This window comes from Cylas formicarius, unplaced genomic scaffold (assembly GCF_029955315.1).
Source record: "Cylas formicarius isolate icCylForm1 unplaced genomic scaffold, icCylForm1.1 PGA_scaffold_2__14_contigs__length_35257938, whole genome shotgun sequence".
Taxonomy (NCBI): Eukaryota; Metazoa; Arthropoda; class Insecta; order Coleoptera; family Brentidae; genus Cylas; species Cylas formicarius.
Window position 1 is genome coordinate 32,020,531 of NW_026844319.1, and position 12,901 is coordinate 32,033,431.

The window sequence follows — 12,901 nt, forward strand, 5'->3', positions numbered from 1 at the left end:
GGGGACCTTGCGAATCCGGCGGCCTCAAGCGTATCCTGTACAGCAAGATGTGCATCGACGAGTTCGAAGCTAGAAATTACACCGTAAGTGGTACCAGAATTCTAGCTGAGCAAAATCGATGCTGGTGATTTGTAGTTGGCATGGACTGGTTCGGAAACTATAGCATGCGTGTCGCTGGAAACCAATGGACCGGTTTTCTTTGCTGGAGGAGGATCTGGATACAACTACACGTACATATTGATTGAATCGGTACAGGGTCGCCAGCTGGTATGGGAAGCGTCCATATATGCTATTTAACACTTGGTATACCCACTTTCTAGGAAAGAATGAGTAAAAATAAAATTATTTCGCTCTCGTTCTCTCGTTATTTTTGTTTTTGTTAATGGGTCAGAACTTTGATCTTTTTAAAATTGTTTTCTGGCCCTTTTTGCAAATATATTAATGTGATTTTCTTGTACTGGTAAACCCTGTATTAATTGCACATAAACCATTTTTTTACGTTAAAAGTTCGACAGTCACAAGATGGTATCTGTGTTTACAAAATGATGGTCCCTTGTGATCTACTTGTCAAAAAGTGACAATTATTTTTTATATCTCTTAAATTTCGGTTCTTTTTGGAAAATCCTTTTAAGTAATGGTAATTTTTTAAATTTTATCAGAAAAAAAAATGGATTTCTGGAGATTCTGTATATTATTTGGAATAAACAGCATTACTAGTATTAAATTCGTTGTTTTACATTTATTTGTATAACCATTGTAAAACTCGTTGTTACATGGTTGCCATATAAGCGATTGTACCAAGGTAAGGGTATCAAGAGGCATTATATGGTGTACGACATTTTTTTTAATACACCAATGTTGGAGTACGGAATTTCATGTCTATTTTTGCAAACATTGAAGGGACGCGACTGATTTTTCTTAAGGTCAAAATTATTTTTACAATCTCCAATCATTTTTAAAGAAATTTAATTTCTCAATTTTAATTTTAATTAGAAAACACTCTGTACATGTTGCTGTATCACGGTTACAGTAATGTTTGTATGGCTATTATTGCAAGAGTGTATGATATATCATTATAAGGATTGTGTAGTCATTACGCAAGATGTCGTATACTTTTCATATAATTGACGTTATAATATTCTATAGTCGATGTACTAAAAACAATGCATTAAAAGCAATATTGATTGTCTGTTCAAAAATTGAATTGATGGCGCGGCCATCCAACATATTTTTGTGTGAATTGAAACGGAGTAATTTAATAACTGGTATCCTTAAGAGGCAATGCATACTATTTACTTAGTGTTGCTAAAAATAAATTACAAAACAGTTACTTGAAAATTTGTTTATTTTAAACAAAGTGTACAAAAACATACTGTGTCAATATTGTAACCCAAAAATTCTAAAAATATGCACATACATTTTTTTAAAACAAAATAATAAATTTTAACTACTAGAGTAATGTTGAAACTAAAATATCCTAATAAATTCTTTGAAAATAAAAAATAAATATTGCATTTCCATAATGCGGGTTTTTTTATAACAGGTGTATCAAGACATGAAAACTGAAATCTTTATTTTAGACATGAAGATACTTATCCCAATCAAGACAAGGAAAACTTTTTGCAATGGTGCAATCTGATAGTTCAAAATGTCATTAATTCTGACTAAAAATAACATTTGCTCTTCTTTTAAAGAATAGCAAAATAATTTATAGGGCACACGATTTGTATTTAATAATAATAAAATAAAAATGATTAAAACAGGTGACAGGTTTAATGTAGTTTGGCCAATAAGCGCATATCATTTGGTCTAATGTTTGACAATCGTTTTCTAATTGTTGAACACGCTGGGTCATTTTTATAACTTATTATTTTATGTATAGAAACTATTTTAAAATATCATACAAATTGTATAAACCAGGATAAAAATTAAATTATTGTAAACATTATCTTCTTATAGAATTTTTGTATAAATTTCACGATTTGTATTGTGGTAATGAAGAAATTAAATAACCTTTATTAAAATAATCTATCACAACTGATTTATTTACTAAAATTGAAATGAGGTGGCTTTTACTGGATGAAAATACATTTAACACCATAAATTATACTAAAAGTATAATTTTGACATGACACTTGTTTCGACAACACCGTGTCTTTATCAAAAGTATTATTTACAAACTACCTGCTACTATATATACCGAAAAATGACAATGAAACCTTAATTAATATTGTTGTGAGAATTTAAGTTTAATAATGGAGAGGTATTTAAATCTAATTGATCGTTAAGCAAGACATTTGAATGTCTCATTTTGTTAATCTCCATAGCTTCCAATAGATTTAATTTTCAACTTTTTGTAGCTGTATTTAAAATATGAAAATTGTCGTTAAAAATGTGTTTTTCTGTGTTTAAGTGTGTAGCATAATTAGAATCTAGACTATTGTTTTTAAACGCTCATTTATGTTCGTTAATGCGTTTCTTTGTTAAATATACATTTTAGGACATGATCCGCATTTCAACACGTAGACACCTAATTTTTGAGATTTTGGACATTTCCTTATCAAATGGACCAATGTCGAAACAATTGCCATGCGAATATATATAATTTCGTGAAAATCTGAACTTTTAGTTCTTATTTATTGATTTATTTGCCGGTTATCGAATTTTGTAATGTTTTATTTCCTCTGATTTGCTTACGTTTGATAATATTTTATACTAGCATTTTCACTCTCTAGACTTTAACTGACTAGTGTAGTGTGTTTTGATGTGGATAATCAAGGATTTTTACAAAATATTTGCCGACGCTGAAACGCCGACTGTCAATTAGCGGCGGTAACCGAAAAACGAAAACCTTATCAAAAGCAAGTGTGATGAAACAAATGTAGTGGGCGTTACCGCTTAAAAAATAGGCGCCGTCGGGTCTGGTGCGACTATTCCCTGACAACAGTATTGGATTTCAAAAGAATAGACCATCGAGGTGACGGTTCATTTGCATGTCCGTCGATTTTATTACGAAACTACCTATTCGGCAGACTGACTTTAAACCGTTGCCCTTTCGTTACCGAAAGAACCATACAAGCTAAGAGATTACGGATAAATCAAGAAATAATAGTGTTTGCCCTACTTTAACACTTTAGTCATACAAATAATACACAGTGAGCATTCAATAAAGTCGACAGACAGACATTTACAAACAGTTGTAGACAATCCATGGCCACTGATTTACAAATGCATTAGAAACATTTTAAACAAGCATCAACGTTTACATCATGGCGTTTTGCTATCGCGGGCTGTCAAAATGACAGCAAAATCTTTTTTTTTAATGGAATGCCTTATATGTTGTTAGCTGAAATCATATATCTTTTTTATTTTTATATTATATTATCTTATTATTATTTCTTTTTTATTAACATTTCATTTTGCCGTTTTTGAGATATTTCGGTTAAAAAATCATTCGATTTCAGGACAATAGGACATATTGCTTAAACATTGTCAAATCTGCCTTGATAGCAGTGTTATATATGTTTGCAACTGCTTTAAAAATGTTAATGTGAGTTAAATAACTTAAGATATTTCAGGAAGAAAAACGCCAAATAATAAAAGTGTCACACGAAAGACCAGGACAACAAAAAGAAATTTTCCTGGAACCACAACTAGAGCCATCTCAAAACAAACAAAACAGCAATGCAGAGATCTATCTAGCTTTCCTAGATCTGGAGAAAGCTGTTGACAAACTTCTAAAATATGTAGTGAGGCGGAGTTTGATAGAGCGAGGCTTTGAAGGACTAATTTCAGCCATAACGTCCACATATAAGAACAACAAAAATTGCGTCAGAACCGACAGCATGCAATCGGCATACTTTACAGTAAACGACCACACACTTTCAAATATATATATATATATATATATATATATATATATATATATATATATATATATATATATATATATATATATATATATATATATATATATATATATATATATATATATATATATATATATATATATATATCCATTTAACATTTAAAAAAATGATATTGCTGTCATTTTGACGGCTTCCAATTGTGGTTTGTTTTTTCTGATATTTGCATAAGATAATAGAGCAAAAATCTTCAAACTTTTCTATTTTCACTTTTTTTCTATCTTTCAAAATTAACCCTGCAGGTGGGTGTCAAAATATAATGAATACTCCAGTACAAATGTTTAATTTAATTTTTTTTTTAAAACAACGGTTTTACATATTTTCAAAATATAGCATTCTTACGATACAAGGAATAGAGAAAAGGGATATGTGATAACAAATAAGTGTAAAAAACAAACAGCCTAAAATCTTACACATTTTTAAAGCCCATTTCATAATTTAAACTTTTAAAAAAAACATCTCAAAAAATTTAATCTATTTGTAAGCCTCGAAGCAATAATATAAATGAGTAAAGAACAAAAAATAAATGAAATATGAGCAAAATATCTATATATACAAGAATAACAATCCATCAAGTAATACTTATTATTATTATTATTATTATTATCATTATCATTATTAAAAAAGGTACATCGTAAACTTCAGTTAATTTTTTCAAAATATTATTTTCTATTAAAATGAGGATTTTACTATAAAATGTTACCCAAAGCTTTTTTTTTTGGAAACATGGTTTACCTGTACACTTTTGGACTGGTTCAACATCCCAAAGCAATTCACTCACTCCAGTTTTATATTCGTATACTGTGTGGTACTGCTAGTCCAGGATCGTCACTTTTGGTTTGGCATCCACGGATCGCACCTCAAGATAACAGTATTTTTATGGAGTAGAAAGGAGCACTGTTACTTTCGCAAATATCCAACAGCAGTACGGTACTACGCCGAAACAAAGAAACAATTTTTCTTTCCGTGCCGTGCTCTACTAGTTCCCTAATAGAAAATGATGATATCAGTACGAGCGACGAGTTCCCGTATTGGGGTGATCAACTACGCGGACCACGCGCCATTATTGATTGAATTTTTCGGACTGTCATCGTCGGTACGTCTGTGGACAGTGGGTGGGCCCCCTTCACAGCTGATCCGATTCAAACAAAAACTGCGGGAGCCAAAGATTCCTTGCGGAGATGACTCGTGCCTGATACCGCGTCTTGATGATTGCATTGTACAGCGTGGTCAAAAGTTAGGCCGATGAGGAGCCACACAAAAAGTTCCATCGAGCATAGAACATGCGGAGGACAACCACACCAGGGTGCAAGTGGATCTCTTCATTTTGATATTTCTTCATGCGACCTTCATTCTGACCAAGAAAATGGAATTCATCTAATAGACAATATGCATCCATTGGTATCCTCCAACCACAGAATATGATTTATTAGAGATCAATCGTAGTACAAATACCCTACAGACTTCATTACACCACAGTTACAATTTTTTTTTTTGCATAGTACCTATATATCTAGCTTTCTTTGCATATTGGAGATGAGCACATATATGATCTAGGATGAATACGTGATGCAAACACTTTTCAAAGCTCCCAACTTTTTTATAAATGATTAGTTACATCGCAATCATTTATAAAAGATTGAAATCCCTTAGAACATTTTGGCAATTTTGTTTTCCAATTCTATTCATTTACAGCTTAGAAGGACTGTAACCTAAATTTTTCGAATAGGAGTTTCTATACTGCTTCGACTAGTTTGAAAGGCATTAAATTTCATCTTATAATTTAAAAAAATCGAATTCTACAAATCTATTAAAGTCAACAAAATAGAGAAACGTTTTTAAGGGAAAATACCGCGTCTTGTGATTGCATTGTACAGCGTGGCCAAAACTTAGGCACAAAAAGTTGCATAGAGCATAGAACCAGCGAAGAAGAAGAAAGAAAGATCATTGGGGTACAGATCTCTTCATACAATCTTCATTTTGATTAAGAAAATGGAATAGACATCCAATAAGTTTTTCTGTTTTGGAAAACTCAATCACAATTGTTAAATTTTCGGAGCCACAGGGCTCTGTCCTTGGAGCACCACCCAACTCACTAACCATTTGAAGTTTAGCAGTTGGAGTTTATAAAATATAGGAGATATAGAAGTAGTAGGGGTCTAAAATTTGTATACAAACTGCTATACAATAAATAAAAAATCTTTTTCAACTAACATTGACTCATTAAGGTGTCAACCTATCCGATTTAAAATCTTTTTATTTCTTTCTCCAAATAAAATGCGTCACAAGCCACAAGCCCCAAAGCAAGTGCCATAATTTGTAGGCTCGGAATAACCAATACGATCCCATCTATATACGGGTCAGAACTGAAAATATATGTAGTCGCCGCGAGTGGCCAATAAATCGTTACCTAACAGGCTAATATTCAATTTGCAGACTCATCCGTTGAAGCCACAATCTCATCGAACTCGCAATTGGCTGAACTGTGAGCTCACGAGAATGTGTCCAATTTGATGAACACTTGCACAAACCGTCACCATCACACTATTGAAAAATCAGTTTAATTTTTTAAACTTTTGTGGAGTGTAGATAAATATCGATTGCTGCATGACAATAGATATTCTCTTTAACTTGTAATAAATAAATGATGACTCTATCACCATAGACTAAATATGGTTGTAGCTTTTGAGTTTTTAAAAATGTTGATATTTTAAAAGAAGAACATTTTGTTGTCCTGACATTTTTTTATCGTGGATTTGCTTTTTTTTGATGAATCACATATTTGATTTAGATGCTGTCGTAATAAGTTCAACCTCATTTACTATTTCCATAATTATTTTTGTAAAAATTGAATGAAATAGCTCATATATTTCACTTACAGTTGTTATTTATCAACCATATAATTAATCTCCACCGGTTAAGTTTGTCGATAGAAGCAAATGAGAGGAGCTGTCAAATTTTCACGTAATACGTAATGACATTTGATTAGTTTTGGTTAGTTTTTGTTAGTTATTTTGTGGCAGTTCAACGGTTCACGACAACTGCACATAGACATTATTTTTGAAGATTATCAAGTCAAAAAATGAACCAAGTCGAAAATAGAAAAACTTTGTCGTGTTTCAAAAAGAGTATTAGCATTGTTTCAATCGTAGTTGAACATCAGCAATCAAAGCAATTCCAAAAAACAAAATTCTGCTGAAAAGCTTTGTATGTGCTGGGTGTTTGAAACTTTTTTATTTGAGGAGATAGGATAATATAATCAAAACAAAAAATGATAATGTTTTTGTATTAATTTATTGAAAATCTTGAAAGCTCCACTCGGACTCCATGTAATGACTATTATTATTATTATATTATTACCGTGGAAGGCTTTCCCCAATTTTAGAGAAAATACAAAAATAACCTTAGTTTTGTTTGTCCCATACAACTTTGTTTAGAAAATGATATTAGTCGTTCATTTTTTTATTGTGTACCTTTAGTAGAAAATTAGAAAAAATTTTCAGGTATTCATTCCTTTCAAAAGTGTAATAAGAACATTTATGAAGATATACTAGACGAAAAATGTAACCTTAAAAACATTTTTTTAAATAAGAAACACTTTCTTAACATTATGATTTATCAGAATGTTTAGAAACGTAACATGGATTCAGAATCATTTTTATTGATTAAAATATGAAAATAAACCAATTTCATGCATGTTCATTTTTATTTACATAACAAATTGTGTATTTTAACGTAAAGGTGATATACATATAGCATTGCTTAAATATAATTTCATTTGCAGAAAACGGATCTGGTTTATAACCGTGGAGGCAAGGTGTTATCGTGTATTTATTTTAATTTAAACTTAATGGGCCCAAGGAGCATCTCTACAACCCTGGAAATGATACAATGTTATTTTGTAAAACGTCATCCTGAAATCGGTGGTACTAAGTTTAATTAATTAAGCCAAAAAATAGAATCATAAATATGTACAAATTATGAACTTTAAAATGTATACTAAATATACATTCATACATTCCAATATAATTATTAGAAAAATGTAATAAAATGAGGATTGTGTGCTTTGTTTCTTTATATGATCATGATTTCTTTTAAAAATATTTTTTATTGTATTTTCTTTTGTTTTTTTTAGTATTACCATCATATTAGTTATATTGATACACAAAATTCGACTTTTCTCTCAAATTATAAAATTGTCCAAAACGTAAGCAATATATTATAAATAATTCAATTCTACTGTTAAGAAAACTAATTTACAATATGAAAATCAGATGTGCAGGAAAAATTGAAAATGCCTCAAGAGAGACGTACTACGAGTACATAGCACCCATTTCCTCAGCAAGCAGTACCTTTATTAAAGCGCATTTTGTCGGATAATAAAAAATAAATAATTTTTAACTCTTGTACGCCTCATTCGCAGACACACTGTAAATGCGTATTAATTTTAAAACGTATTTTTAAAATGCGTTTTTATACTTTTCTTTTATCGTAAAATCAAATCATTTTAAAATTCAAAAAATATTATCGCAAATTTTGTTTATGGGCCAATCAAGTTAATACATTTTAAGAAACTAATTTCCAACAAGCTCGAAATCATCTTGAAACCTCTATTTGATCCTAAATGCGTGTAATCTGAGTTTGGATCATTCTAGGTGGTGAGAATAACTTTTGGTAGCCAAAAATTCCGCCAAATTTTTGCTTGTAACTGAAAAATGTCATTCTATTGAAAAATACGATACGCATGGGATTGAATTCTCGTCCATTGTCAAAGAAAATATTCTGTTCCTACCTGCAATCAGTGGATGTGATACAACTTCTGCATTCTATCCCCAAGGGAAGTTGAAGTTCGTCAAGCTTCTTGAAAAGAAGCATTACAAGAGACTGTAGATGTTTTCCATCATGAAGATGAGGTTCTCATTTCAGCTACCGCTCTCGGTTGTTGCATTTTCAGTAAAATAAATCAATAAAATCAGATTTAACTAAAAAATTTTACATTTTCTTCATCTGCTGTGCTAGAAACTGAGCTTGATAATTTACATGAAGCGCAGATTGATATGCGCCTCGAGAATCGATTACCCGACATTTTCGAAAATAAATGAGCCAGTTTTGGTGAAAAAATTACCGCAATTATTGCGAAGCTAATGGGCCGGGTGCTGGTGTTTAAATATTCGTCGTAATTGGTTTTTGCAAAGGTGTAGATGGGGGTCTTCTGATCGGTTAATCAGTATGATGGCGACGTATGTGCAGAAACATGCCAGTTACTTTGTATCAAGGGATGTATAACGGAATTGAATTTAAATAGATGGTGAAATAGTATAAAGCATATACTATTTTAGTTACAATAAAAACACGACTTTGGAATTTCTTTTCAATCAAGAAGAAAAGCCTACTATTAGTCCAAGAGGGTTTTTATGTGCTGAGGGCCTTAACAACTATATGCTGCTATTTTAGCTTTCGTTTATTTTTTTTATTTAATTGAAAATATGAACTTACCCACCTTTTCTTATTATGTATACTAGTTACATATTATATGTTGATTAATGTTTAATTAATTTTTTTAGGGCACTTGATAAAAGTGAATGTTCAAGGGTATCTTGATATTTGACTGCATTTATTACACCTTCAATAAAGTGAAGCTGACCAACATTGGAAAGTTTACTGTCCTTTTTAGGCAATCCTTATGGGATGTTTCTATTGTTTTTTGGAGGGCGGGGGGGAGTCAGACGTCTTCGGCAATCCCTCACATAGACACGTAGCTATAGATAACTTTATAGCAATTCTGTTTGGTCCGATCTGATTTGGACCCAAATGCAACGAGTTTTTGTCTACAATGGTTTTTCTTTGACGAACGAGTATAACTCAAAAATAGACAATTGCTAATATTTGCGACAGATTCTCCATTCCACTTTTGGAATAGACTTCTTAATATCATGCCTTACACACCGTTTTTCAGTGTCTCTATTGTCAATTTTACTGTTGGAGCTGGTCGATCAAAATGTCGATTCTATAATGTTAGGTACCTATAATTACTTAATGATAATATATATTTTGTAATAACAAGGAATACCGAGAATAAAAGTATCGACGTCATTTAGCTCTCAAAACTACGCAATGGCGAGGTAACGCACAATATAAGCAAATATAAATTTTATTATATTTTTAAAATAATTTCGATTAATTGACTGGAAATTGTTTTCCTTTCACGGTACCGATGAATACTAATTTCACGCACTTTTGGATCATTAGGTTTTCAATGTACTATTATTGTATTTTACTAGTAAGACAACTAACGATTGTTAATTATTAATAGACAAACGAAATTTGACTCTTCTTGGCAAAATATTATTTACCGGTAAGTTTCATTTCAGAGCCTCTTTTACTGGTGAAACATTTTATTCTTTGTGACGTCTCGGTCATCAAGGCCTTCTTCAGACATTTAATTTTAACGTACAAAAATGGATTTTTAAATAAAATCATTTATAGCATTGTGCTTACAAAATGATTATCAAACAACTGTATAGTGAACCGTTGACGTTTTATTGTTGTGCATATATTTTTATACTATTTTTAATCACTTTGTACGTTCTATTGACTTGCACTAGTAATTTTTAATCATTTCAATCTATTTTGCTGACTCCTATACACATCTTTATCTATGTTTTTATTTATGACCAGGAAAACAATGCTATAAATAATTTTATTTAAAAATACATTTTTGTAGGTTAAAATTAAAGTAAAGTAAGTAAAGTATCTTCTTCTTCTCAAGGTACCATCTCCACTAGTGAAGGTTGGATACAATCTCAGCAAATCCCGCTCAGTCCTTAGCAACCTGGAACAAGGTGTGGGCATTCAGGCCAGTCCAATCACGAATGTTCTTTAGCCAGGAATGTTTTCTTCTCCCTATCCCCCGTCGTCCTTCAATCTCGTCTTCCATTATTAGTTTAAGTAGGGTATATTTACTGCTTCGCATTATGTGGCCAAGGTATGCCGTTTTTCTTCTCTTGACAATTGTTAGCAGTTCCCTCTCCTATTGTGTTCTTCTCAATATTTCCTCGTTGGTTACACATGCTGTCCATGGGACTTTAAGGAGCCTTCGCAAGGTCCACATTTCGAACGCTTCTATTTTGTTTATGGTGTTTACTTTTAGCGTCCAAACCTCGCACCCGTACCGTAAGTAAAGTATAAAAATGTTATATCTCGGTGACGGCAGGTCCTAGGGCACCATCTTTGGTACAGAAATGATGAGGGTTGAAAAAATAGATTTTTTTTTGTCTGTCTATTTGTCTTCCTGAAAAACGTGATTTTCTCAAGAAATGTTAAACCGATCACAAAATTTTAGAACCATAAAACGCCGGAGATCCGGGGCTAAGACTTTTATATTAACCAATTCTTCGATTAGTAAAAAATATGCCCAATCGGTGCAAACAGTGTTGTAAGCCGCACCAAGAGTAACAATTTTTATATTTACGGCTCACACACGCTGTTCGAGAAATTTGAAAAAATCCATTTGAAAATCGCTGTTTGTCGAGCCCAATTTAGACGTCGTTGACTATTACGGTGGACATGGAAACATTCTTGGACCAGGAAACGTGGGAGATCCAGGGCTATAACCGCTATTTCCGGCATTTTTCAATTATTTACAGGGTGAATGTTAATGTAAAACTATAAAAAAGAGTAATTTGGTTTAACCAGTATCGTAAACTGTATCGAAAGAGTTTCAGGTTTCGTCTGTCATACAGGGTGCCCGACATACTTGGAATAATATCATTACAAATCGTTATTACTTGTACAATTTTTTATATTTATCAAAGTTTGTCGTGACTTTGACATTCGGCGATACGTGAAAGATGCTTTATACAGGTTGTATGCGCAATATGTTTACATCGATTGTGCGAAATTTCCATAGTGGTACGCAGTAGCACGACGGAAAAATAATGCCCCGCCCAGCGACGATCTTTCGAAAGCAATCTTGTTAAGGACCGTACATAATATGCAAGTATTTATTTGAATATTACTTTCAGTGTCTACGGGTTGAACTTGAACTTTTGGTAATTGTTTGTGATATTTTCCGTATTATTTATTGTTGGTGCGGAGCTCCTAGCCGACTAGAAAAAAGATCAAACGCGGAATATCGATATCGAGTCTCGCTGGAGACGTAGCGTTCGCATCCTGCCTACCGATTGCCCTTGTTAATTACCAGGTTTTCGACATTTTAGCTCGGCTATAATTATTATCTGCCGCCGCATGCAACGTGCTTTTAACGAAAACCAACAAAAAGGAGAAGATTAAAGGAGGAAGACGACCAAAAAAAAAAACGGGCAAGAAGAAAAATGCGTCGTGCATCTGCCACGGTTGCCGTTGGTTAAGGTCGTCGAAGAATTAGTTGCAATTAGTCACGTGTTCGATGTCCCTAATGAGTTGACACAGATAAAGTATTCCTCATTGATCGTTGATCGAGCCGCGCCATAGTGGAATGTCGCCAAGAGTGCGGCAAAAAAAAAATCGCGATATCATTTGATTAAATCAGTCGCGGGTACGGTATCAATGAACTCGAGACAAAAACGGCTGCAAGGTAATTTTACAGAATACGCGGTCTAACAACAATAAACTTAGCATAAGCTTCTCAAAAACTGTTTTTATGACTTTCAAATTGATTAGGTCCGACTAGAAATCTCTATAGCGGCATAGATGCAAAACAAATCATCAGAAATCATTCGACTTTCAAATAAATTTAGTCTTGGCCTCTAGGTTAATGCGAGAAATTCCCTATTACAGCATAGGTTTAAATCAAACGATCATTGTTTTAACAAAATAAATAAGATTTTCACGAAATTATATATTTTTACATGACAATTGTTTCGACGAAAAAATGTAATATTTACAAATTACCTGCTACTTTATATACCGAAAAATGACCATAACACCTTAATTGTGTTGTGAGAATTTAAGTTCATTAAAGGAGACGTATTTAA